This window comes from Styela clava, chromosome 4 (assembly GCF_964204865.1).
Source record: "Styela clava chromosome 4, kaStyClav1.hap1.2, whole genome shotgun sequence".
Classification (NCBI taxonomy): Eukaryota; Metazoa; Chordata; class Ascidiacea; order Stolidobranchia; family Styelidae; genus Styela; species Styela clava.
The window spans coordinates 1,990,265-2,014,566 of record NC_135253.1 but is presented as its reverse complement, the minus strand read 5'-3'; the positions used below and the strand labels follow the sequence as shown (position 1 = coordinate 2,014,566).

Genomic DNA, 24,302 nt, shown 5'->3' with positions numbered 1-24,302 from the left:
CGTGTTGACTGTTTTTGTTTTGAACAAACTACACAGATTCTTAGTTGAATTTCATTGGGACATAGCACTTTAAGGCACAGATAATATGCTGGAACCCCTTGCTCTCTAATATCAAACACTAGTAACTGGTTCAGAAACAAATCGTTTAGTTCGTGACAGGACTTGTTTATTGGGGGCGCGTTGTCGAAGATCTCTAACCACTAATAATTAGCTACAAATGTAAATTTTTCTTCTTCTCGGAAACCTTTCTAAAATATTGCATTTGAAAAATATCCTAACGTGAAAACCAGAAGAATGAGCATGTGTTCAAGTATTCAAAATTAAATGAAACATTACTAATGTTTCTAGAGAAAGATCAAAAGCTTCCTTCATCATCCTTCCGAAAGTTACAAAACCATATACACTGAAAGCTAAACTCACATCTTTCATTAAACTTTTGATTTCTGGTTTTCTTCTCGCTAAAGGTATTTTAGTTTTGAGTCGATTTTTCACGCTCCACATATATAAGAAATATTTCCAAATGAGCGTTCTTGGCCTGAATCGCTTGTTATCTAAATAAAAGAACACAATTCATAGGTTTTGTTGTAATCATCATGCAAAATTTATATCTTAGCAGTTGAAGGTGGTTAAAGACGCTGAAAATGGCAAAATTATGACCGCATAAAGAATATATGTCTAAAAGAAAACGAAGTTGAATAAAAAACAGATAAGTTTAGGGCTGCCCAACCCGCGGGCCGTGTTCATAAGCAATGAGTCCATGAGCAAACATTTTTTAAGGTTTAAATTTTAGTACCGTATTTTATATATGGCTAAACTATGTTTCGTACTATGGCGTGACATCCAAATGTCGTTTCTTTCAATCACGCGTATAGTAAGTCTTGCGCTCTGTTGAATATCGATGTCAGTTTTTTTTTTCAATTTATTGCAGAACTGCACATTCTGTTTGACAAATTCGAAAACTACTGTGCGATGAAAGAACGGAGCAGTGATTTATACGCACATGGCTGTTTCCAAGAAGAATCATTATTTGAACAGGTAAAAATTGCAGAATTAATATAATCTTCCAAAAATCGAATATATGAAGCATGGCTTTTATATTGACGTTTAGAGCTGTCGGTCTTTTCTGCAATTGAAAAAGCACCTTGACGCGATTATATATTAAATCGTTGTTTGTTTTAAGTTGTTTTGTTAGACTTTGGAATCTTATTCGAGCTGCGTGTTCGTTTAGTGACTTTTCGCAATTTCCTTTCATCCCCATAAAACCAAATTCATCAGGACGGTAAAATAATTTAATTTTACTGTTCGTGGAAAATAATATATTAAATATATTATTAAACGACTCGCTACACGGTAAATTGAACGACGTGACTATAATGGTCACATAAACCACAATGCATGAAATTTGAAATTGTCTTATTGTCAATACTTGTACGCAAATTTCCGATCAAGTCCAACCATGAGAAATTTCAATTCGTATTGGTTCATGTTGCGATGGGTGCGCTATGGGATTTTATACCGCGATTAAAATCATAGCTTGATTCGCTTCAATATCGGCCAACGGAATATCCTGCAAGTGAGGCGAGGCATATATTGATCTCTTTTAAACATTCTAGCTGAATGTTGTATGCGTGACTCCATCGCAAACACGTTGTTTAATGCCAATATTCTTCATAACCAGATTCCACCTACAATTTTACTAACTCTGCTATTTGTGAAACGCCTTTGTTACATAAAGTGTCAATGGTAACACAGGTACGATTTATTTTTATTAGACCAAGTCTTCGTTTCGATTGATGATGTATATATAATTGAGATTTGAATAGCAAAGTCTAGCACAGCGATAAAGTATTCAGAAAAGCCCACAGACCTTTTACTACAACTGGCAAAGGCTGAAATTGGACACCACGTCTGAAACATTTGCATTGACAACGCTGTTTCACGAGTAGAGACATTGCGATGGTTGTTAGCATTTGATCTTCTTGTAAAGATCCTCAGGCCATGGATCACTGAATAATGCTTACCCGAACAAGCGCGACACATGTTATAAAATTTACACCAAAAGGCAAACTGTCCAAGTTCGAGACAATTGAAACATAAACTTAATTCTAGTGAAAATCTTCTTTTTACGTCATTGGACATGTACATTTAAAGAATGTAAACAATTGCAGAAGCAACTACGTTTTTGTGGATGCTTGAAAGTATGACTTAAAATCGGATATTTTGCGGCTACTGAATTCCTGAATCTTTGCCACATTTACTCATTGCAACTACATAATTACTTACCATCGTACCTAGGCCGTCGACATGTCGTTTGCTACCCCGTCAAGGACGCGAATAGCCGAAGCATATGTGAACCGTCGTCGTCAAGACAACTGTGTACATTATCAAAAAATTTACCAGACTAGTTTTGTTCCAGGTGAACAATCCACGCGTCAACTGCTTCTTGGATTGAACGGTTAAAGTTAATTTTGTAGAAAGCTCGAAAGGATGCAAAAGTCTTCAATTGATACAGTATGACGTCGTTGCATTACTGTTGAATAACAGCAAATAGTTAAGCTATTTTATAAGTTGCAATATCTGCAGAAAACTGTAGGTATGTTTACAAAACATTGTAACACAAGTACTCCATCAGTCAGCCAGTCAGAAGTTCATTTTTGACCAAAATGAACATATAATTAATGCAAACAAAACTAGGAAAAAAACACAAAAAAGGAATTTCATGGTGGAGGGTGACGCGAAAAAAACAATGCTGGTTATCAAGCAGCGATACCTGAGATAAAGGTCTAACTTTGATATAGGTAGAATAGAAAGAAGTCCATGAAATACAAATGTTTCAAACCAACACCTTCGTCGACCCAATTAAACAGCCCTACAGAACCCATGAGGTTCGATCGAACCCGTATTAAGAAACACTGCTAAAAAACTGAGAATGGTTAATAGATAATCTGAGCTACTCGCATCAGGCAAGGTAGTCATGGAAGCAATATAGCATAGAATCAACCAAGAACAGCGATAGCTGTTCCACGAACAGATGTTTTGAGCATGTGTTCAAATATTCAGTTATTCTAAATGAAATGAAATACTGTTACAAAATTTACAAAACAATCTAAGCAGAAAGCTAAACTTACATCATCTGTTAACCCTTTGATTTCTGCCAATCTCCTCTTCTCTGAAGATATTTGAGTTGATTTTTATCCTCCATAATTTTCAAGTAATGTGGGTAAATGTGCGGACGTTGCCTGTATCGCTTTTATCTGAATTAAAAGAACAAAATTTGAATGCTTTGTAACATTCATTATGACGTCATAAAATAGAATGAGGATGCATTTTAAAACTAATAAAAGCCTAGCCCAGAATAATAAAAAAGTTGATTGTTGTAAACTGCTTGTCTGACTTTGGTCAGACAAAAGGTTACAGAAATACATTTGTGTAAGCGTGCAGCAGGACTCTCGAATTGCTCATTAAAAAAGAACTGGCGTTTAGTTGCTGTGCTATTGTCACTTTTCCCAATCTTAAAATTGCAACATGCAGAAATAAATAATTTACATCCTGGAAATATTGTAATAGAACCGATTCGCACAAAACTGATGATAGCTGTAAACTCGAAATAGGCAGTGGTATATTTATAACTGTTGCCCACAACTTCAAGAACATACAACTTACATTTGACTAAAGCAACATAACGCTGGTTTACTCATTAATTTCCCTGTAACCAACGGTTGTGACTTTTCCGGTTTCAAATCGACACCACTGAGAAGTAACTAGGTAGAAGCAGATAGAAAGATGTAGAGTATGCACAAATATTGCATTTGCTAGAGTCCTGAAGAATCGGCTAATACGAAAGGAAGATTTGAATTTCACATAGCCAGTATTTGAGAAGTCACAGAAAGCTGAACTCACATTATTTATTATCCCCACATTTTGTTGCTATTATCATTCTCGTTGAAGGAATTTCTTGGAATCCACACGCGTCAAAAAATAAAGTCCACTCACACCACCGTGCGACGATCCGAAAGACTTGAATGCCCTTTTCTCCAAACTCAATTTTGATAAATAGATTAGAACCGTCTTTGCCACCTGATTTGTTCTTCGAGCACATGAATACAGAAGAGGAATACAGACATGTTCAGTGATTACATGATTTATTTTGTCATCGCTTGACAAACGAATATCTTCCCCAATTACAGTGCCGACTGAAGATTCAACGCAACTTTGAAGCTGGAGATCTTGTCACCCTGATGATCAAGGAGTGAAAAGTGAAAGTGTGCATATCCAATTCTACTTATATGCGCGACATAATGAAGCTCTGTCTACGCTTTTTGAGTACATTTACGCAAAAAATACACACTACATAAATAGCATCCACACTACACATACACAGTCACACATACATTCTCACTATGGGAATATTAGGTGTATAATTCGAATTATATTTGAGTGGGGGCTAGTTTTTGGTTCTATCCTTTTTTTAACTTCTTGCATTGGCAATTTGCTTATCTTCATTGGTTTTGTTACTGTATTTATTTCATCAATTGTTTTTGGAAGTTGAGCAAACATTTCTTTTTTTTTTGAAAATCATTTCCCTATGTTATCCAAAAAACAGTTCATAAAATTACCGGGGCCGGTATGTACTGTACGAAATGTTTGATTTTATGATTTTAGTGTGAAAGGGAGGTTTTAAGATCATAGTGCCATTATTTGACAAGTCAAAGAACGCTAAATTTACATATTTTATTATCCACATATTTTGTTGCTGTTATCATTCTCTTAGAAGTCTTTTGTGGTTATCTCTTGGTATCCACACGTGTCAAGAAATAAGGTTAAATGAGTGGTCTTTCGCGTGTCCCGATAGTTACCTAGGATAGGAAAAAAGTTTACTCTCGTTCACTGAATGCCTGTACAAATGGAATTTTCTCGCACTATAAAAGAAAAAATAAGGGACAGGGAGATATGATTGGCAATCTTCCAAATACATGTTATGTGGCTTAAAGTAATTACATTTAATCCTAAACCAACTCTGTTATATATGAATACGTTGTGAAATTACTACTTGTCTTAGCGATTGGGATAGAGCGAGCTTTGAATCTAAATTTTTATTAGTGTGGAATCCACAGATTTCCTGGAATCGTATTGAAAATCGATTTCCCTACATGTTTTATCGAGGCTTCATTCATTTTTGTTTCTACTAATTGCAGAATTCGTTATATAAGATCTACCCTAGGGTGGTCCAAAGTTGCCGGGACGCGAAAATTTTTTGACGATGTCTTACGGGCCGCAGTAGGAGAAAACACAAAAGTGATAAAACAATGCGAGTTTACCCATTTGCTTCTTAAGAAATATCGTGGTATTTTTGGTATCTTTCCTCATATCTACCAATGGTTTAGTACACGCTGAAATTTTTCTGCGGGGCGCAGGAAATGCGTGCTCGGGCCGCGGTTTGGTCCACCCTGATTTACCCTATAAATTATAGGCTGTTACTGTTCCATCGGAATGTTGGCCAGGGCAAATTTTGACGTTTTTAGGTAAACAACGAAGGCGCGTCAGACGTACTACACAATGGTAATTTGTGAGTCTCTCGATTTATTAAGATAATCAGTAAATTGGAAGCGCAATGGTTGGATGTCTTGTCTCAGTCTAGCTCAGTATTCGGTGTGAATCAGTGTTTACAGGTTCTGTATTGTTGGTAGTACTCGTTATGTATCTGTTGGAAATAACAATAAGAATTGAGGTTCTCAAGTGTAATATAAATATAGTCTGTGGCAGTATTACTGTCAAATTAGCACAATGACTACTGCTTTAATATTATAGTCATAAAAATTGGATTTTAGTTACTTTAGAGAAGGGTCGTCCAACCCGTGGCCCGCGGTAGCATTTAGAATGGCCCGCGCTGTATTTTCCAGAATTGAATAAAAAATATTGAGTGAAGATGTGATACAAACGATTTTTTTATTTTTCTAAAATGCGCTCTGCCAGCCCTTTCAAACGTGCCATGAGTGTCATTTTGAATCGAAACCAACTGGGAGGAGATATCGATACATAAAGGTGCCATAGTCGCTTACACTCTTGGTCTTTTACTACTCTATATGATGATATGGCAAAACAATCTAAGGAATGTATATTATGTATTTTTTGGGTTGTCAATGTTTTACGTCCAGAAATAAAAGAGGTTTTTGCAAAAATAGCCTGTCAAGACAGACCATAACTCGTCGTGTTGAAGAGCCTGGGAAATCTATAGCGGAAACTTTAATTGCAAAAGCGGGAAAATTTTCATCGTATTCCCTGGCGCTTGGCAATAGCACTGACATCAAGTTTCCTGCTCAGTTGACAAATTGGCGATCTTCTTGCGGGGAGTTAATGATGATTTTAAATTACCAAAGAGCTCGCAGTCATTGTCCCTATTAAGCCACGACTGGAGGCATTGATTTGTTGAAAGCTATGATAAAAATGATCAAGCATCTTCGCTTGCCTTTGGCGAAACTTTCGGGAATAACCACTGATGGCGCCCCATCAATGGTTGGGAAACAACAGTTTCATTATTCTAATAATTGTGAAAATTTGGTGTGAGGGTATTGTTTGTTTGTTCATTAACCTGTAGTTTGTGTAGCAAAACCAGAACATAACTACCATGGAACTACATGTGGCCCTTTGACGAAAAAGGTTGGCCGACCCTGCTTTAGAGAATATTTCATTTGATTGTGTTACTTAGAAAGTCGAAACATTGGGTATATATATACTGTTAAATTTTGTATGTTTTTAATCTATATCGTGCTGATTGATTTAAAAGTTAGAGAGTTGTGATATTATGATATTGCAAAATTGTCTTGCCGTATGGAATATTTAGTTTTTGTTCATTGTTTTCAGCAGATGCCATGTTCCTGATTCTAATCCAAGTTCCATCGTGTTGACTGTTCTGAACAAACTACACCGATTCTAAGATGAATTTCATTAAGGCACAGGCAATATGCACTTTGCTCTCTAATATCAAACACTGGTAACTGATTCAGAAACGAATCGTTAACTTCGTGACAGAACTTGTTGTTTATTGTGGCGCGTTGTCAAAGATCTCCAACTAATAATAATCAGCTACGAATGTAAATTTTTCTTTTTCTTTTGAATGGTCGGAAACATTTCTAGAATATTGAATCTGAAGAATATACTAACGTGCAAAACAGAAGAATGAGCAAGTGTTCAAGTATTCCAAATGAAATGAAACATTACTAATGTTTCTAGAGAAGGATCAAAAGCTTCCTTCATCACCCTTACGAAAGTCTACACAGAAAGCTAAACTCACATCTTCCATTAACCTTTTAATTTCTGGTTTTCTTCTCTCTAAACTAAAGGTATTTGAGTTTCGTGTCAATTTCTCCTGCTCCACATTTTACGGAATGTTTGTAAATGAGCGTGAATCGCTTGTTATCTGAATAAAAGAACACAATTCATATGTTTTGTTAGAATCATTATGACGTTAAAACGCTAAAAAATGCGAAATTATAACCGCATATAGAATATATCTAAAAGAAAACGAAGAGGAATAAAAAACATAGTTTGGGCTGTCCAACCAACGCCCCATGCACGGACCGCGTTCAGCCCGCACTTAAATGAGTTCATAAGCCAACATTTTTAAATGTTTGACTTTAGGACCGTATTTTATATAGGCTAAACTTTAGCGGTTCCCAAACTATGGGTCGCGAACCACTGGTGGGTCGCAAAAGGAATCTTAGTTGGTCGTGAAAAGATGTAGAGAGCTTTGGGTAATTATACTGGTTATTAGGATCGGTGGCGACTCGAATACGTAAATCTTCAAAAAAACAAAATAAATTAAATTGAATTTAAATTCGAATCTGTGATTGGTGCTTTTTTACGATCTTCTCAAAGGAACAAAAATTTGCTACACAAAGAATGACCATGTGGCTTTTTTACGCGTAGCAGTTTTGTACACTGTACAGCACTTCTTACCGTGTTTCCCCGAAATTTAGACAGGATATAGATTTATTTCTTTTGAAGAATAACACTATGGTTTTTTTTGGAATAGGTCTTTTGTGTTCATTTATCAAAAATAAAATTACATTGTAGTAAATCACAAGATTTTTTACTAAATATTATATAAAAACCGACATCCATAGTTTCTATTTGTATTTTCTATACAAAAATCAAGTGACAAATATCTTAATTGTGATATCACACCATCTTTAATAGTGGTGTGATCTTCACCTTACTTCAGGTTGATAAACCTTTCTTCTTCCACACATTTTAAATTTATATTAAGGGTAGGGTCATTCTGAAATCATTTTAAAAATTTCAAATTATTATCTCATTTTCAGGCCAGGTCTTCATTTCGAGGAAACACGGTAGTTTTGCGATGATTAGCCATTGCTGTGTTCTGTTAAATTAAAATTAAATTAAAGTTAAGTGGGTCGCCATAAGCTTTGGTAATAAATAGTGGGTCCCAACTCTAAAATGTTTGGGAACCACTTCCGCTAAAGTATGTTTCACGATTATTGCGTGATTATTTCGGCATTCCACATACAAATGTCGGTTCTTTTAATCACGCGTGTATCAAGTCTTGCGCTCTGGTGGATATCGATGTTTAATTTTTTTTAAATTTATTGCAGAACTGCACGTTCTGTTTGACAAATTTGAAAACTACTGTGCGATCATTGGCGACGAGGCGCTGAGGAAAAGTATAGAAATGATTTTGCAATCTCCATCTCCAACTTTTTTCAATAGCTTTTCTCTTTAAATACATAATCATTTGCTCTGAAATTTTCAATGATTAAAGAGTGTTTTCAAACATTTATGTAGGCCCTACGAGATTTGTTTTTCACTTCAAAGTTATATATGATGACGTCATCAAAATTAAAAAATTGCGCATCGTAGCATGGTGGTTCGGCGATCACATTTAGGCGATCTGGCGGTCAGCGAAATCGGGAGTTTTTTATATTAAATGAGATTACCGTTACTGTGAAAGATTTGATAACACTTCGTTTTAATGTTTGTCCTCACATTATTGAGCATTGCTGTTTTGTTTTTTCACGATTCTTCCGGTTCTCCCTTTTGGCGAGCCAAAATTTTTTTATCCTATTATCGCCAGGGTTAGTTCGGATACCTATAATTTTCACTATCCGGATAACGGATATATCCGGGTATTCCGTATTTTAAATATACGGTTAACCGGATAGTTACTGCTGATTTTAGAGAACCGATTTCGCAGGATTTTCGCGGTGAATTGAACGAATGCCACCACACAGTTCTGTTGTAAATACTCACATATGTATTATTTTTCTTGAATATGAATTATTGTGCATTTTAATATTGCATGTGTCAATAAATAATAATTTAAGCTCAGTAGTCGTACCGATGTACAGCGGAATAATAAAATGAAACATTTTTTGAAAATATTGTGTCCTAATTTTTTTTCCCCCAACTGCTAAGTTATTTTGCCTATTCAAATAATGTGTAAAGATTTATATTATTTCTACTTTATTGTAAAGTTTTTTAAAAGTTTCTTTTTGTGTCTAGAGCCTCTTTTCTTTAAATTTTGACTCGTACTAAATTTTAGTGTCGCAGACTCACAATGATCATTTCTGATCATCCGCACCTTCCTATCAATTGCAATGAAATTTAATATTGTCATGTATAGTATTTTGTTTTCTATAATATTTGGTGATTTCTTGCACGACGAAATAAACTTTGTTAATATATACCACAAGAGCATACATATAAATGAAATCATGAACACAAAAAATCGTGCATTTCGAACATTTTATTTCGGTGAGAGAAGTATCCAAAAAATAGAATATAGGGGGAACAAATTCCGTGAAGTGTATAGGAAAATATAAGTCATTTGAACAAAAATTTTAATAACAAAGCAAATTGATGATTATGAAAAAACCGAAGTGGTCAGAAATTTCTTCTAATTTGAAAACTTCACTCATTTAACATGTCACTGTAAATATTCTCACGTTTGTACTAATTAGGCCACAACTTTAAATCTATTTCCATTCGAATACCTTTTAAACTAAATTAACAGAGCCAAAACAATGCTGCGCCAGTTTTTGAACAACTTTACTTACCACCCTAAATGAGTAAACGAAAAACATGACACGATATAGAGTCTGTCACATTAAACTTTTCTGAAATATTATAGACCATTTTGCAAACAAATTTGTTTGTGAAAGTTCCATGAAAACCATAAATGTAATAACAGCCTTTCCTCCTCATTTTGAAATTTTCCAAAACGTCACTAATAAAGGCGGTTGAATTTTACAGGCTAATTGTGTTATCATCGCCGATCGTTTTCTTCCGCATCGCGTTATTATTTGGGAAATTAACATCGGCATTATGCCAGTTTTAATTTGAAAAGAAGTTACATCCCGTGAAAAGTTACCCTTGTTGTAAATTCAGTAAATACGATTATTACGAAATTTTGGCGATTCAACAGCGCCTAAAATAGAGTCTTGTTTTATCTATCACTGGCTCATAAATCAAGAGTCGTGGTATTTTCGTTAGCATTCAATTCCTTATTGTCAGTCAAAAATGTGTGTTTCAGATCTACTCTCTTAACGATAGATAGATACGACGATAGATAACATACTGCGGCCATTTCAGTTCCGGGCGAAATAAAACAATTATCGGCGTTATATACCGACGAAACTGAACCCGACTTTTCTCCCGAAAATGTTGATATATAACTATAAGCGAATAATATCTGCATTTATTGTACTAAATAAATTATACTCATTGGAATTGCAATAATAGCTCAAATTTGATGAATTTTCAAGATAGCAAAAATAGGAAATTGGATTTGTTCGTGCAGCTTACCATTTATTTTCATATCTAGAGTAGATATGCTTTTATTTTAAGGTAAGTCGGGCTCTTCTATACCGCAAATACGCAATAATCACATTTTTCTGCGTGTTTTGTGATGTAATACTATAGTCAAGTTCACTCCAGCATTACACGGATGACTAAAATATGCAGAGTGGTGTGGATATAAGTGAATATTATATGCTCTGAGAGATGTCATTGGCCACTCAACAAAAAATATAAAAATCACTAATGCGCATATGCATTATTTATACTGCTCTATTATCCGGTTAACCGTTACAATAATATCCGGTTATCAGATAGCAAAATACCTCTTGGTTAATCGGTTATCCGGTTAACCGCTATCCGGATAATCCAACCCTAATTATCACTCACCATCACCGAAGTGCTGTCCGCAAACAGTGAAACACAATCGAGATGACTTCTGAACTTGACACCAAGCAGTCCTGCCAATAGATGATATCTACATTGCGCGACGTTCCGGATCTTTTCAAAACAGTGGAATATAACTGAAGATCCATTTCGTTGTCTATACTATACGTACAGCCAACGGAACAATACGATATAACCATTTTCAACAGCCAAACAAAACGGAAACGTATAATCCGACTTGCAACTGACAGGAGCCAAATGGACGTTTTTGTTTTTTTGCCGTCAGTAAACAAAGTCACGTGACCCGTGCAAGTCTTCTATACCTAGATTGCGCAACGATGTAAATTGGCGCCATTTTCGATCAATGTCGCCTGCGGGGTCGCTCGGCTCGGGAATGGCAAAACAGTGCAACGATTGAAGCTATCAACATACGGTATGTCGGCAGAAGAAACAAATGGGAAAATAATTGTAGGCGACGTCGAGACTGGAAATATGGATTCCTTGAGCCAGGTTAGTCAACCGAATGGCCTAATATCAAGCTGATACCAGCGAAGACAAGCTAATGGTCTACAAATACCTCCAATATGTACCGGGTCTAGTATAGTTTAGTACCACAAGTACTTCCGGTGGGCGTAGTATAACGAATTTTGCATATGCTATTTCTAACCCCCACCTGACTACCGGTATGCCATCCAAAAATTACCGTACGTCACTACGACGTCACCATCACGTCATAGGGATTGCCAAAGTATAATTACGATCGCCCGAAATGTCATCTGCGCCGCCGATAACGAACTTGTTAAAGCCGGCGATCTCTCTCCTATCGTGATCGTTGTGACAAGAAAACGGGAGAAATTGCTTGCTCGATTTCGGGTGATCGTCTGCGCGTTTTGGACGACCATCCGCATACTTCGGTGGGCCTTATTACGCCACTGTGACGTCGAAATGACGTAATTTTTCGGTGACGTAGTCAGGTGGGGGTTAGGATTGACATATGAAAAAATTGTTGAGCCAGGTCAACTAGAAGTACATGTGGTACTAAACTATACCAGACCCGATGTACCGATACTAGCACTATAGGTAGACTTACCATAATTTCTTGGGCATAATCCGGGACAAACTCAAAACTATGAATGAAATAACTGGACGAAAGGCCGGCGGCCTGAGCTTTGCAAATTTTTATTCCATATTTATATCTATAAGCTTTAATATTGCATTACACTACATAATCTCAAGTTCTAGATTACTTTCAGCATAATATGACTCAAACAAAACCAAATGAAAGTTATTATGCCTTCTCCAACTCCAAGCATAATAAGGCTTCTGATGCAGCAATTGCTGTAGTTTGATTGGAGTCAATAGAATAATGACGAAATGAACGTCACTCATTATTCCCTAGCCAAAGGATTTCTCAAGCTATGCGCGATATTTTACTCAACCTAATAAGCTAAAAAATTAAGATATAAGCCTCAAGTTAAAGTTATGCCTTTTGGGACGGAATTATTCATAATTTTGCATAAGGTCGGAGTTAATTTTGAAAATTTCACTAAAGTAAAATTCCGGGACATTTTGCTAACCGGGACAGGACACCGGGACAGACGTTTAAACCGGGATGTATGGTTGGTCTAACTATAGGCCCTAGTCTAATCTTACTCAAGGACATGAAGACATAAATTGCCCAATTTCTTGTGAGAATTGAATTTGAGCGGAACTTTTAAACAAGCTGAATCTTCTAAAACATCTTCGCGAGACTTTTTGTCAGTTAGGTTATTGGTTTTAATAATAGGCAGAAATTACCTTCTTCTGCTTATATTTAAGCCAAGAAATTACTTCATTTTAAAACTATTGTGTTGTGCAATCACAAATAGCCTACAAATTTTATCAAATTTAGTTCACTAGATAAAATCAGGATTTATGTCAAAAGTTTCAAATGCCAAATTTGGCGTAATTTTTAATTTATTAACTGTGAAACAGAAAGAGAACCATATTCGTTGCAATATTTTCATTTTGAAATTGTTTTTAAAATCAATGGAATAATTGTTATCCACAACCTGGCTATTTACCAGACATTTTATGTCCGCAGATTGCCCACACATTTTATATCCGTGGTATTTTAATAAAGTATGCTAGTAGGCCAAATGATTTTATTTTTTTATATGCAGACTCAGCCATGGGTTACGTTAAACAAAATCAAATTAATATGGTAAGGCATTTTGAATGCTGGTATTGTTCACGGATTTGAATATTTTGCGCAACAGAAAATCATCCTAGTAAAATTCGATACTTTTAACTATCATTATCAAAATTATTTGCCACGAAGCAAGAAAAGGTATAAATTATATTTATTTAGTGAAGAATGAATTTGACAGATTGCCATGTTTTGCTATACAACTTTGGAATTTGTATCTTGGAAATTGGTGTCCTAAAAGTAATAATAATATTTAATATTTGTTCTAAACTAATCGCAAATAATATTTTAACATTTACCGCCTGGCTTTTGGTTTACATCATTTTTTGGGAAAACTCACAGGTCATAATATAATGTAAAATAAAGCAAGGCATTTCTATAAAATATTAATAAAGATTGCTGCAATCACGTTATCAGAATATCACCACTAAGTCGCTGCTGTTCTGAATATGCCACTTGAGATTACCATGTTTGCTGATTTCACAGTTTTTTTTTTTCGCAAAGGTATGCAAGTAATATTAAACCAGTGAGATTTCCATGTGGGAGAAAACGCTCATATTTGAATATTAAATTAGAAACCTGAAATAAAAAAATTGACGCGTGGTGATGAAGAGGCAGAAACCGCAACCTATTGTCAGATCCTGCTAAATTCTAATCCTCCGGATTCGGTATTCTGAATTGCCCATCCCTAACTATGATGGACATATTATTAAGCTAACCAATGTTATTAAGTATATTCAATCAATTATTATCATACTTAATTGAATGAAAAACATTTCTTGGGATTCTTCACGGATCTTTGTAGCTTATTAATAAATAATAACTTCGCAGAATGGCAAAAATATGCATGAAAAATTAATTATAATCGGGCAGTTTACCACACATATTATGTCCGTAGATTGCTATGGTATTTAAAAGCAGTGGTTCTTAAACAGTTGGGTGTGCCCCGCTAGAGGTTAGTTGGAGTGCATCTACTGTATAGCCTCACTTATGAGCCAATCTCGCGTATAAGCCGACCTTCTAAAAATGACTTTATTAAAATAGTAAATTTATAAAAATTTGCGTATAAGCCGACTCTCCAAAACGTAACATGCTGTAAGCAACTATTACAGTCGATGATGTTCAATTCAAATTTAATATTCAAATATTGCTATTCGCTATCTTCTAGTATCGTTTTCAGTGTTTATATTAATAGGGCATATTGCACACACATTTTGATTGAGAACATTTTTCGATTTTTATGTTTAATCGTACTCGAAGACAGCCCTTTACGGCACGACTAAATTACTGTCGACATGAGAGGATTTAAATGAGCGCCGACTTGAAGTACTTACAACACATCGAGGATGTTTTTGATTGAAAATATTTTACAATTATTTTTGTATTTTTAACATAGTCAAGATATCATGGGTGACCACGACAATAAATTTAGAAGCAAATTGTGTCGTAATTCATTGTTTTCATCAATAGTGACCGAGCATACCGGGAAATCTTTGCATTTTCAGCCTATGAAATAGCTCTTAAATATTATTTAGTATCTATGGCCGATGTTATTTGTTAGCCTGGCGCCATTGATGATAATATCGTTCAGTTTAGGTTTGCGGTATTAGTTTATGAAAAGTAACTCGGCTTATATGCAATTATATACGGTAATTAAAAATGAATATATTTGTTAGATTTCGATATTTACGTTCTATCCACATATTTTCAATGTGTTATGTGGCGCGGCGGCGTGGCTCAACGGGCTAAGCGTTAGGAATACGCTCGCCACCGCACCTCTAACTACTCTGCGTGGGTTCGAATCCCATGCGGGGATGGTTATGTGCGAGAGGATTGCTGGACTCCTCGCCGTCGTTGGGTGGTTCACGTAACCGCTGGTCGGTTACGGCTTCCTCCACCACCAAGTCCATGCTTCCGAAAACAAACAATACAGTAAGACTCATCCCATACCCGACTTGGAATGGTAACCGGACGAGAGGCCGTGGTTCGTCATATGGATAAGCCGTCTTATCGGCTTTCTTCTCCCCCGGGATAAATATGTAAATCCTAAATCCCTTATCTTGTTATTTTTGAGTTTGACACAAGACTTGACGAATTTTATAAATGAGGTGCGATTTTAAAGGTTTGAGAACCAATGTTTTAGAGTCTTATTAATGCAAGACACGATAATGCAATACCTAGGTGCTGGTATCGGTCATATATGACAAGTGGGCAGTAGTTATTGCTTCATTTCAGAGCACTAGCTGAAAAAGTCTTCACTATTACTCAAGATCTCATTACCCTTCTACATTTTATGCTCACAGTTGATCTATTTTTTAGTACAAAGAGAGTGGGCCATTCTAACAGAAGATTAGCAGCCCAGATAGACAGAAGACCATGATCGGATGATAATAACCTCAACTCAACATTTTATGAACATCTGACTTGTTCATTACAAAATACCTTGTGTGATGATATGGCGATGGGAAGGTAATTTATATTTAGTATTTGATGAAGGATTCTAGAGAGTGACATGATTTTACTGATATTGGAGTAAAGAGTCAAAATTTCAAACTTTTGGTGAAGACATGAATTTGTAATTTCTGAAAGAAACTGAAAAAGCATTGAATCCACAGTCATTATTTGATAGACAATTCAACAAATTTGTAATTGAGAGCCAAAGTAAGTTCTAATTTAATTCAAACGCGGATGGGTTCGAACCAGAGGTCTACAACCTATGGTGCCGGCATAATTAATAGAGCAATGGTTCTCCACATTAGCTCCGTGGCACTCAAAGATTCTGCCAATACAGTTGGCAAGGGTCCGCAAGTTTATTTTCAAATCCGAGAGTCTAAATTAATATATGTATCTTGCTTATAAATTATCAAATATACATTAGATTTGCTACTACACCTCGAAGACCATTTTGTTTTGCCAGTTTTATAATTGCCTATTTACTGTTTATATCAGCGGTATATCAGGAAAAAACTCATGTTTTTTAGCTTACCGCACCCTTTCACAATATATGCTGATTTTAAATTAGTATGCCATACAAAAGAGAGGATGTTAAGCTTTATTGTTTTCTGCAAAATAGTTATCCTCAAATCAATTCAAATACTATCATTTATTGAATTACCCTGTTATCCCCAAAATAGAAATTGCACTATCAGTACTATTTGATGAGTACAGTATTTCCGGATATTAGGGCAATTTACAAGACCTACCGGTACCTAATTTATCAAACTGATTTACTGAAAACTGAAAATAACGGGAGTCAAAATTGACCAGAGTGGTAGCTAAAAATACGCTCATGAAAATGCATAACTCTGTACTTTCTTGTTACTCATTTCATAGAAAGTTTGCCTGACTTGATAGTAGAAGATGAACGAGAGGGCCTTTACAGTTGCGCAATTTCCACGCAACACTTGAAATTGAAAAAAAAAATGAGGAACATACTCAATTTTTGACGCTGCCATGTCTACAAAATTTTTTTGCCGCGACTGCTAAGTTTCTTGTCGAATAATACTCCAACGCACAAGTGGTAAAATGAGACACCTATCGCAATGCTTCCCAATTGGGGAAGAATTCTGCCCAAGGGAGGAAATTTGCTTTTTTATATATATAGTAAGCACTTCGAATTGTGTAGCACAAATATTCAGTTTATTATGATAAATCACCTAAACTGTACAAAAATGGGACTGGAAAGCGGCTCATTATAGATTCAATAAATAATATAGAATTCGTAGAGAGAGAGGCCGGGTTCCAAAATAGGTAAATGGGGAAGTCAATGAAAGGGTACTGAACCACAAACTCATAGTCAAAATTAAAATGCATGCTGTAGTGTCAACAGATAATATATCACATTGGTAAGAGTGTTCTGAAGTGGGAGACTTTAGTTTGGAATTAGTCAACCCAAAGCCTCAAATATTGGTTTCCATTGTTTCTCGTTTATAATTTTTCCCGTTATATACAAATTTATTTTTTTCATCGAGATTTTATAGAAAAAAGTTGCACATTAAATTATGTTATCCCGCGACCCCCTTAAAAAATGCGACACCCAGGTTGGAAACCACTGACAATTATACACCAGTTAAATGTCCAATATCGTCAGATATGCAACTCTTAGTAACCTTAATCTTAATGTTGATATTGTTATTATTTTATTACTGCCTGTAGTTCTTAATGTGTACGGATGAATAATAATGCTTTAGGAAACATTGATTTATCGTGACAAATGTTATTATAAACGGGAATCACTTTCGTACAATATAAGATTCCGTTTTGGATTTTTAAAACCTATTTAAAACTTCATTTTTTCGTATTTTTAGTGAGAACGTCTTCAGTCAGACATGATTGTCTATCCAGTAATTGCAATATTTCTGTTTGCAATACATTACAGTACAGCATTTATTGAATTACAGGTAACTAAAATAACTTTTCTTTGTTTGATTATTTATGTAATACTCTCTGTTTGATATCTGTCTATCTGATAATTCTGTGACCAAACTATTCTTCTATCCAAACATTTATAAAGCTGGAAAGTTGTTTAGGATACATTGCATCTCTTGCTTCAAAAAAGATTCTGTATGAAAAGCCACTTAAACATAGAATTATGTTTGAATTGGTGTGAATTTAATATTGATGATATAGTTTAGTCTCCAAATTTTTTACACTGCAGATAATATTTGTCTTGGACCCAAAATTTCTGGACTCTAGTATTCAATAGGGCTGTGTAGTTGACTCGTATTCTTAAAATTTTTAAACAGTGTCCGGTTTTGAATTCTCTAGAGTTGGGAGTTGGAATTTAAAATTTCTGACACGTGTATAATGCACTTAGTTGATTATTTTAAGCACTACTAATTAAAGGAGACTTGCAAACGCCGAAGTTGATTTTCTCCTAAAATGGAGTGTTTGACTTTCAATAAGAATGTAAATGAAGTTTTATCTCATAAGGGGCTTGAGTGATAAAAGAAAATACGTTCCAATCTCATTGGATTACAATCTACAGTTTTCTTGCATAAATGCAGCATTCGCTACTGATAGTTTCCTTCAGTCGAAGAATGAATATCAGTCTGATATATCACTATGCCGCATTTTTTCAACGCTACCACAATTGGCAAGTCTTTATTACCAGCAACAAATCATGTATTTTAAATATTTCATTTTGTCTAGTTCTATTTACATATCTCAATTGTACCGAATCTATACAGAAATGAGCATTATTATCAGCACTGACCAACTTCAATCAAGTATCCTAAACATGATTGAAAGTATGACTGTGGTAAATTATGTTGGTGGTGATATTAAGGTGATAACAAACACAATAATATGGTTTTGACCATAAAAGCATGGCGAACTGTCTGTAAATTGACGCCTTATTGCCTTATTTCATTAATGCCTTACCAAAACAATTTATATTCGATACATATTGCAGACTTTGGTGCCAGTTACTGATAGTCATCAGCCTTAAACTTCTGAGTTCACATAACATCACATTACTCATGTATACTGTGCTCACCAATATATTCTGAAATAAAATTAAGTAATATAATAATTAGGTAATTTGCATAAAATAAAAGCCCAAAGTCTGTAAAATCGTATTTCAACGAAAAACACCATAAAATATTTTGTGGATACGCGTATGCATTGCCGTACTCGGTCATATATTTTTGGACTAATGTGTACCGTCCACATCCACTTGCAGTCAATATACAGGAGTACTTGTAGTCTTAGATGGTATAAAAATTTGGGTCGTGTGAAAAAAGGTCCAGGAACTATTGCTATATCTGACAAGTGAGCTGTAGTTCGCCTCATATCAGAGCACTAGTGGAAAAAAGCTTCAATCAGCAATGTTTCTATAGACCCGCTCCACCAAAAAGGTGAAAAACCACTGCTCTAAACTTAAATTTTATAGATGTTTTTTCAACTACTCTACTCACTCAACCACTTAATTGAAATTTTACTTTTTTTCATGAGGTTTATCATTTTTGCGCTCTTGCTTTCAACCTAATGACAATTTGTTTTTGTCTGTTGTTTGTCTCTGATCCGAATCGTATTTTTGAAGAGAGTTTGATCAGTAAATCGTATAATTCAGTTCAAATTTGTAATGACTTGATTTATATTTTTTTAGATTGGGCAAACTGGTCTAACCTGGTGATTGTTTTATTATGGCATCAGATTATATGAATGCGAAAGGCGGATGAAGGATGTCATATTTCAAAAGTTCTAACTATGAAGAAAACCTTGGATCAACCTACTTTATCTGTAGATCTACTGTTCTGTTCCAGGAAAGTTTGAATTTTGTGCAGCTGCTGAAAGATAATGAAAGTCATTGATGGAGTCCTATATTGGGTGTTTTATCGTCTGCACCTGTAGGAAAATCATCCATGAAAATCATCACAACTCCATGAGTTGTGTATGAATGAACGTTACATGATGAAATTGTTGAACTGTTCAATAATGCCCCATCTGAACCCTTCGAATTTGCCAGGGATCAATCAGGAAATCTGCTGTTTGGCAGAAACGAAACTTCAATGTAACTGTCAAATCTTTGTTTTTTAATGTGGGGGATTTTGTATGGTATTTTTTTATCCATGTAAGAATAGGTTGGTCAACTGGTTGGGTGAGACCCTTTAAAGTGTTATATTTTTTTTCACATTTTGTTTATTATATCAAGAATGTTAATAATACTGGTAAACAGGGTTGTCCAAAACGATTCAAGTACCTTTCTGAATAATAGCCGCATTCAGCTGTCAGTGAGGTGTTTTGCCTCCTAAGTGAAATCTTCGAACAGTTTTCTGCGCTTTGTATTGTACTGACGATGAAATAGACCTGGCACTTTGATTGTTTGTTATCTTCGGTGTGAACGTGCGCCTCATATTGTTGCACGATTGAGTGATTGACATAGCCGCTATTCCCCTGCAAGGCTTCTAATTTACACATTCATTTCGATGACGTCGAAAAATTTAAACTTACGGTATGTAATGCCACAAGTGTTACGATACCCAATAAATTGTCGCAAGTCGGAATTATTGGGAAATATAATTCATACTTTTTCTCTCTTTTCTGCAAATAATTTTGATAATGATAGATAATAGTATAGACTTTTCACTAGGATGATTTTCTGTTGCGCAAAATGTTTAGATACCAGCATCTAAAATGCCTCGCTGTATTATTTTGATTTTGTTCAACTTATCTCATGGTTGCGTAAAATAACGAAAAATGAATGCCACGGCAATCAACATGAAAAGTTTTAAACTGCCTGATTATAATTAATTTTTAATTTGTATTTTCGTACCTACTACAATGTGAAAAACAAAACTACTCTAAAATATCACGGCGATGTGCGGACATAAAATGTCTGGTGAATAGCCAGGTTGTAGATAACAGTTATTCCATTGTTTATTGTATGCAAACTTCTTTATACACTAAAATATGCTTTCTTTTATTTGAATTTATTTTCGAATGTATCCGATATTTCATATTCGAAAATAATAATTCCAAATGTATTGAAAATGTGAACTATTCGCCATTCGGTATTGGCCATCTCTGGAGTGGAAAATATAGGATTACTTATGTTGATCATCTTAGATGGTATTAATTTGCTTGATTTTGGCTTTGAGAATGACAATATTGTTGATAGTAATGACATTATGGATGTAATGATATTCATATTTTAACCCTGGGGTTCGTACTAAGAGGACCAGAATAACCTGTTAAATATGACCACGGAATCATTTGTTGCTATGGCAGGTGTAGCGTAGTCCTGCCACTTGATTTATTTCCATTGTGATTTCATATTGTTTTATTTATAAGCTTATCGTGTAACTGTTTTATGATTTTAAATATTTTATATATGATTTTTTATATTTGTACAATTGATTATAACTCCGATGGGATTTTTGTCATTTACGTGTTATATGTCTTAGCTGGGATTTATACTGTTATAGATTTGTAGTTACCGGTAGGCATTTTTTTTTATTTTAGAGTAAATTTTTGGGTATACTTCCTGTGAAAAATCGGGTATTGTGCCGGGACTAAATTTGGTTCTTTTTTATTGTTTCATTTATTGCAATTGTATTGTATTATGTGCAGGGGTTTGCGGAAGCTGCGGTTTGACCAATGATTTAATTTGGGTATATTTGCTCGACTCCGTCACCTCTGTCTATGTGACATTTTTTATAATTTTTTTATTTCACTGCTTATGAGGTTGAGGTGTTTTTGTTTCTCTTTTTTATATCCGTTCAAATTTGTGCATTTTCAATGGGAAATGCACTTCCTTACCTGCTTATATCTCTGTTTAAATGAGATGAAGTATAAATTTTTTTTTAGAAAAGTTCTTGATTATTAAAAAACTGCTTTAAAAACACATCCATTTATCTCAAATTATACCTATTTCTAGTTTTGTAGAGAAATATGTCCCATTTTATAGTTGCTTTTGTGTCGTGACGAATATCCTACATATTATTTTCAAGTACTAGTTTATTGTATATTAAGCTGCCTTTCCTTTCTCCTCGTCTAATAATCTATATTGCAGTAGCCACAAGGATACTTGAACGAGAAATTATCATAATCTCATTCCACATTTCTTAGATTATAGTTGACCTGTATGAAAAATTAACTATATACAGAAATAGGTTTTGGCTTCGACCCTTGGGCTAGAATCAAACAAAAATAAGTTTAAGCTTGACCCAACAGCAATATGTTTTGGCTTAGACCCTTGGGCTAGGATCAAACAAAAATAAGTTTGGGCTTAGACCCTTGAGCTAGAATCAAACAAAAATAAGTTTAAGCTTGACCCAACAGCAATAAGTTTTGGCTTAGACCCTTGGGCTAGGATCAAACAAAAATAAGTCTGGGCTAGACCCAACAGCAATAAGTTTTGGCTTAGACCCTTGGGCTAGGATCAAACAAAAATAAGTTTGGGCTAGATCCAACAGCAATAAGTTTTGGCTTAGACCCTTGGGCTAGGATCAAACAAAAATAAGTTTGGGCTAGACCCAACAGCAATAAGTTTTGGCTTAGACCCTTGGGCTAGGATCAAACAAAAATAAGTTTGGGCTAGACCCAACAGCAATAAGTTTTGGCTTAGACCCTTGGGCTAGGATCAAACAAAAATAAGTTTGGGCTAGACCCAACAGCAATGAGTTTTGGCTTAGACCCTTGGGCTAGGATCAAACAAAAATAAGTTTGGGCTAGACCCAACAGCAATAAGTTTTGGCTTAGACCCTTGGGCTAGGATCAAACAAAATAAGTTTGGGCTAGACCCAACATAAATAAGTTTTGGCTTAGACCCTTGGGCTAGGATCAAACAAAAATAAGTTTGGGCTAGACCCAACAGCAATAAGTTTTGGCTTAGACCCTTGGGCTAGGATCAAACAAAAATAAGTTTGGGCTAGACCCGAAATAAATAAATTTTGGCTTAGACCCTTCGGCTAGGATCAACATAAATAAGTTGGGCTAGGATCGAACAAAAGTAAGTTTGGGCTAGACCCAACAGCAATAAGTTTTGGCTTAGACCCTTGGGCTAGGATCAAACAAAAAAGTTTGGGCTAGACCCAACAGAAATAAGTTTTGGCTTAGACCCTGGGCTAGGATCAAACAAAAATAAGTTTGGGCTAGACCCAACAGCAATAAGTTTTGGCTTAGACCCTTGGGCTAGGATCAAACAAAATAAGTTTGGGCTAGATCCAACAGCAATAAGTTTTGGCTTAGACCCTTGGGCTAGGATCAAACAAAAATAAGTTTGGGCTAGATCCAACAGCAATAAGTTTTGGCTTAGACCCTTGGGCTAGGATCAAACAAAAATAAGTTTGGGCTAGACCCAACAGCAATAAGTTTTGGCTTAGACCCTTGGGCTAGGATCAAACAAAAATAAGTTTGGGCTAGACCCAACAGCAATAAGTTTTGGCTTAGACCCTTGGGCTAGGATCAAACAAAAATAAGTTTGGGCTAGACCCAACAGCAATAAGTTTTGGCTTAGACTCTTGGGCTAGGATCAAACAAAAATAAGTTTGGGCTAGACCCAACAGCAATAAGTTTTGGCTTAGACCCTTGGGCTAGGATCAAACAAAATAAGTTTGGGCTAGACCCAACATAAATAAGTTTTGGCTTAGACCCTTGGGCTAGGATCAAACAAAAATAAGTTTGGGCTAGACCCAACAGCAATAAGTTTTGGCTTAGACCCTTGGGCTAGGATCAAACAAAAATAAGTTTGGGCTAGACCCGAAATAAATAAATTTTGGCTTAGACCCTTGGGCTAGGATCAAACAAAAATAAGTTTGGGCTAGACCCAACAGAAATAAGTTTTGGCTTAGACCCTTGGGCTAGGATCAAACAAAAATAAGTTTGGGCTAGACCCAACAGAAATAAGTTTTGGCTTAGACCCTTGGGCTAGAATCAAACATAAATAAGTTTGGGCTAGACCCAACAGAAATAAGTTTTGGCTTAGACCCTTGGGCTAGGATCAAACAAAAATAAGTTTGGGCTAGACCCAACAGAAATAAGTTTTGGCTTAGACCCTTGGGCTAGGATCAAACAAAAATAAGTTTGGGCTAGACCCAACAGAAATAAGTTTTGGCTTAGACCCTTGGGCTAGAATCAAACATAAATAAGTTTGGGCTAGACCCAACAGAAATAAGTTTTGGCTTAGACCCTTGGGCTAGGATCAAACAAAAATAAGTTTGGGCTAGACCCAACAGCAATAAGTTTTGGCTTAGACCCTTGGGCTAGGATCAAACAAAAATAAGTTTGGGCTAGACCCAACAGCAATAAGTTTTGGCTTAGACCCTTGGGCTAGGATCAAACAAAAATAAGTTTGGGCTAGACCCAACAGCAATAAGTTTTGGCTTAGACCCTTGGGCTAGGATCAAACAAAAATAAGTTTGGGCTAGACCCAACAGCAATAAGTTTTGGCTTAGACCCTTGGGCTAGGATC

General features: G+C 35.5%; 2 long non-coding RNA genes across 4 annotated transcripts; one reads left to right on the top strand and one right to left on the bottom strand.

Annotated features, from left to right (window-relative positions):
* Positions 1-385: 385 nt before the first annotated feature.
* LOC144422006 (uncharacterized) lies at positions 386-3,256 on the bottom strand. Its single transcript, XR_013475091.1, has 3 exons — positions 3,129-3,256; positions 2,398-2,530; positions 386-551 (listed from the first exon to the last, which is right to left on the bottom strand). It is a non-coding gene; the product is annotated as an uncharacterized LOC144422006 (long non-coding RNA).
* An 8,319-nt stretch (positions 3,257-11,575) lies between these two features.
* LOC144422226 (uncharacterized) lies at positions 11,576-22,208 on the top strand. 3 transcript variants are annotated; one of them, XR_013475218.1, is made up of 4 exons: positions 11,576-11,709; positions 15,707-15,856; positions 17,695-17,787; positions 19,544-22,208. It is a non-coding gene; the product is annotated as an uncharacterized LOC144422226 (long non-coding RNA). The 3 variants fall into 3 exon arrangements; XR_013475216.1 differs by having other exon boundaries at positions 19,497-22,208; XR_013475217.1 differs by lacking the exon at positions 19,544-22,208 and adding an exon at positions 18,801-18,855.
* The last annotated feature ends 2,094 nt before the right edge of the window (positions 22,209-24,302 follow it).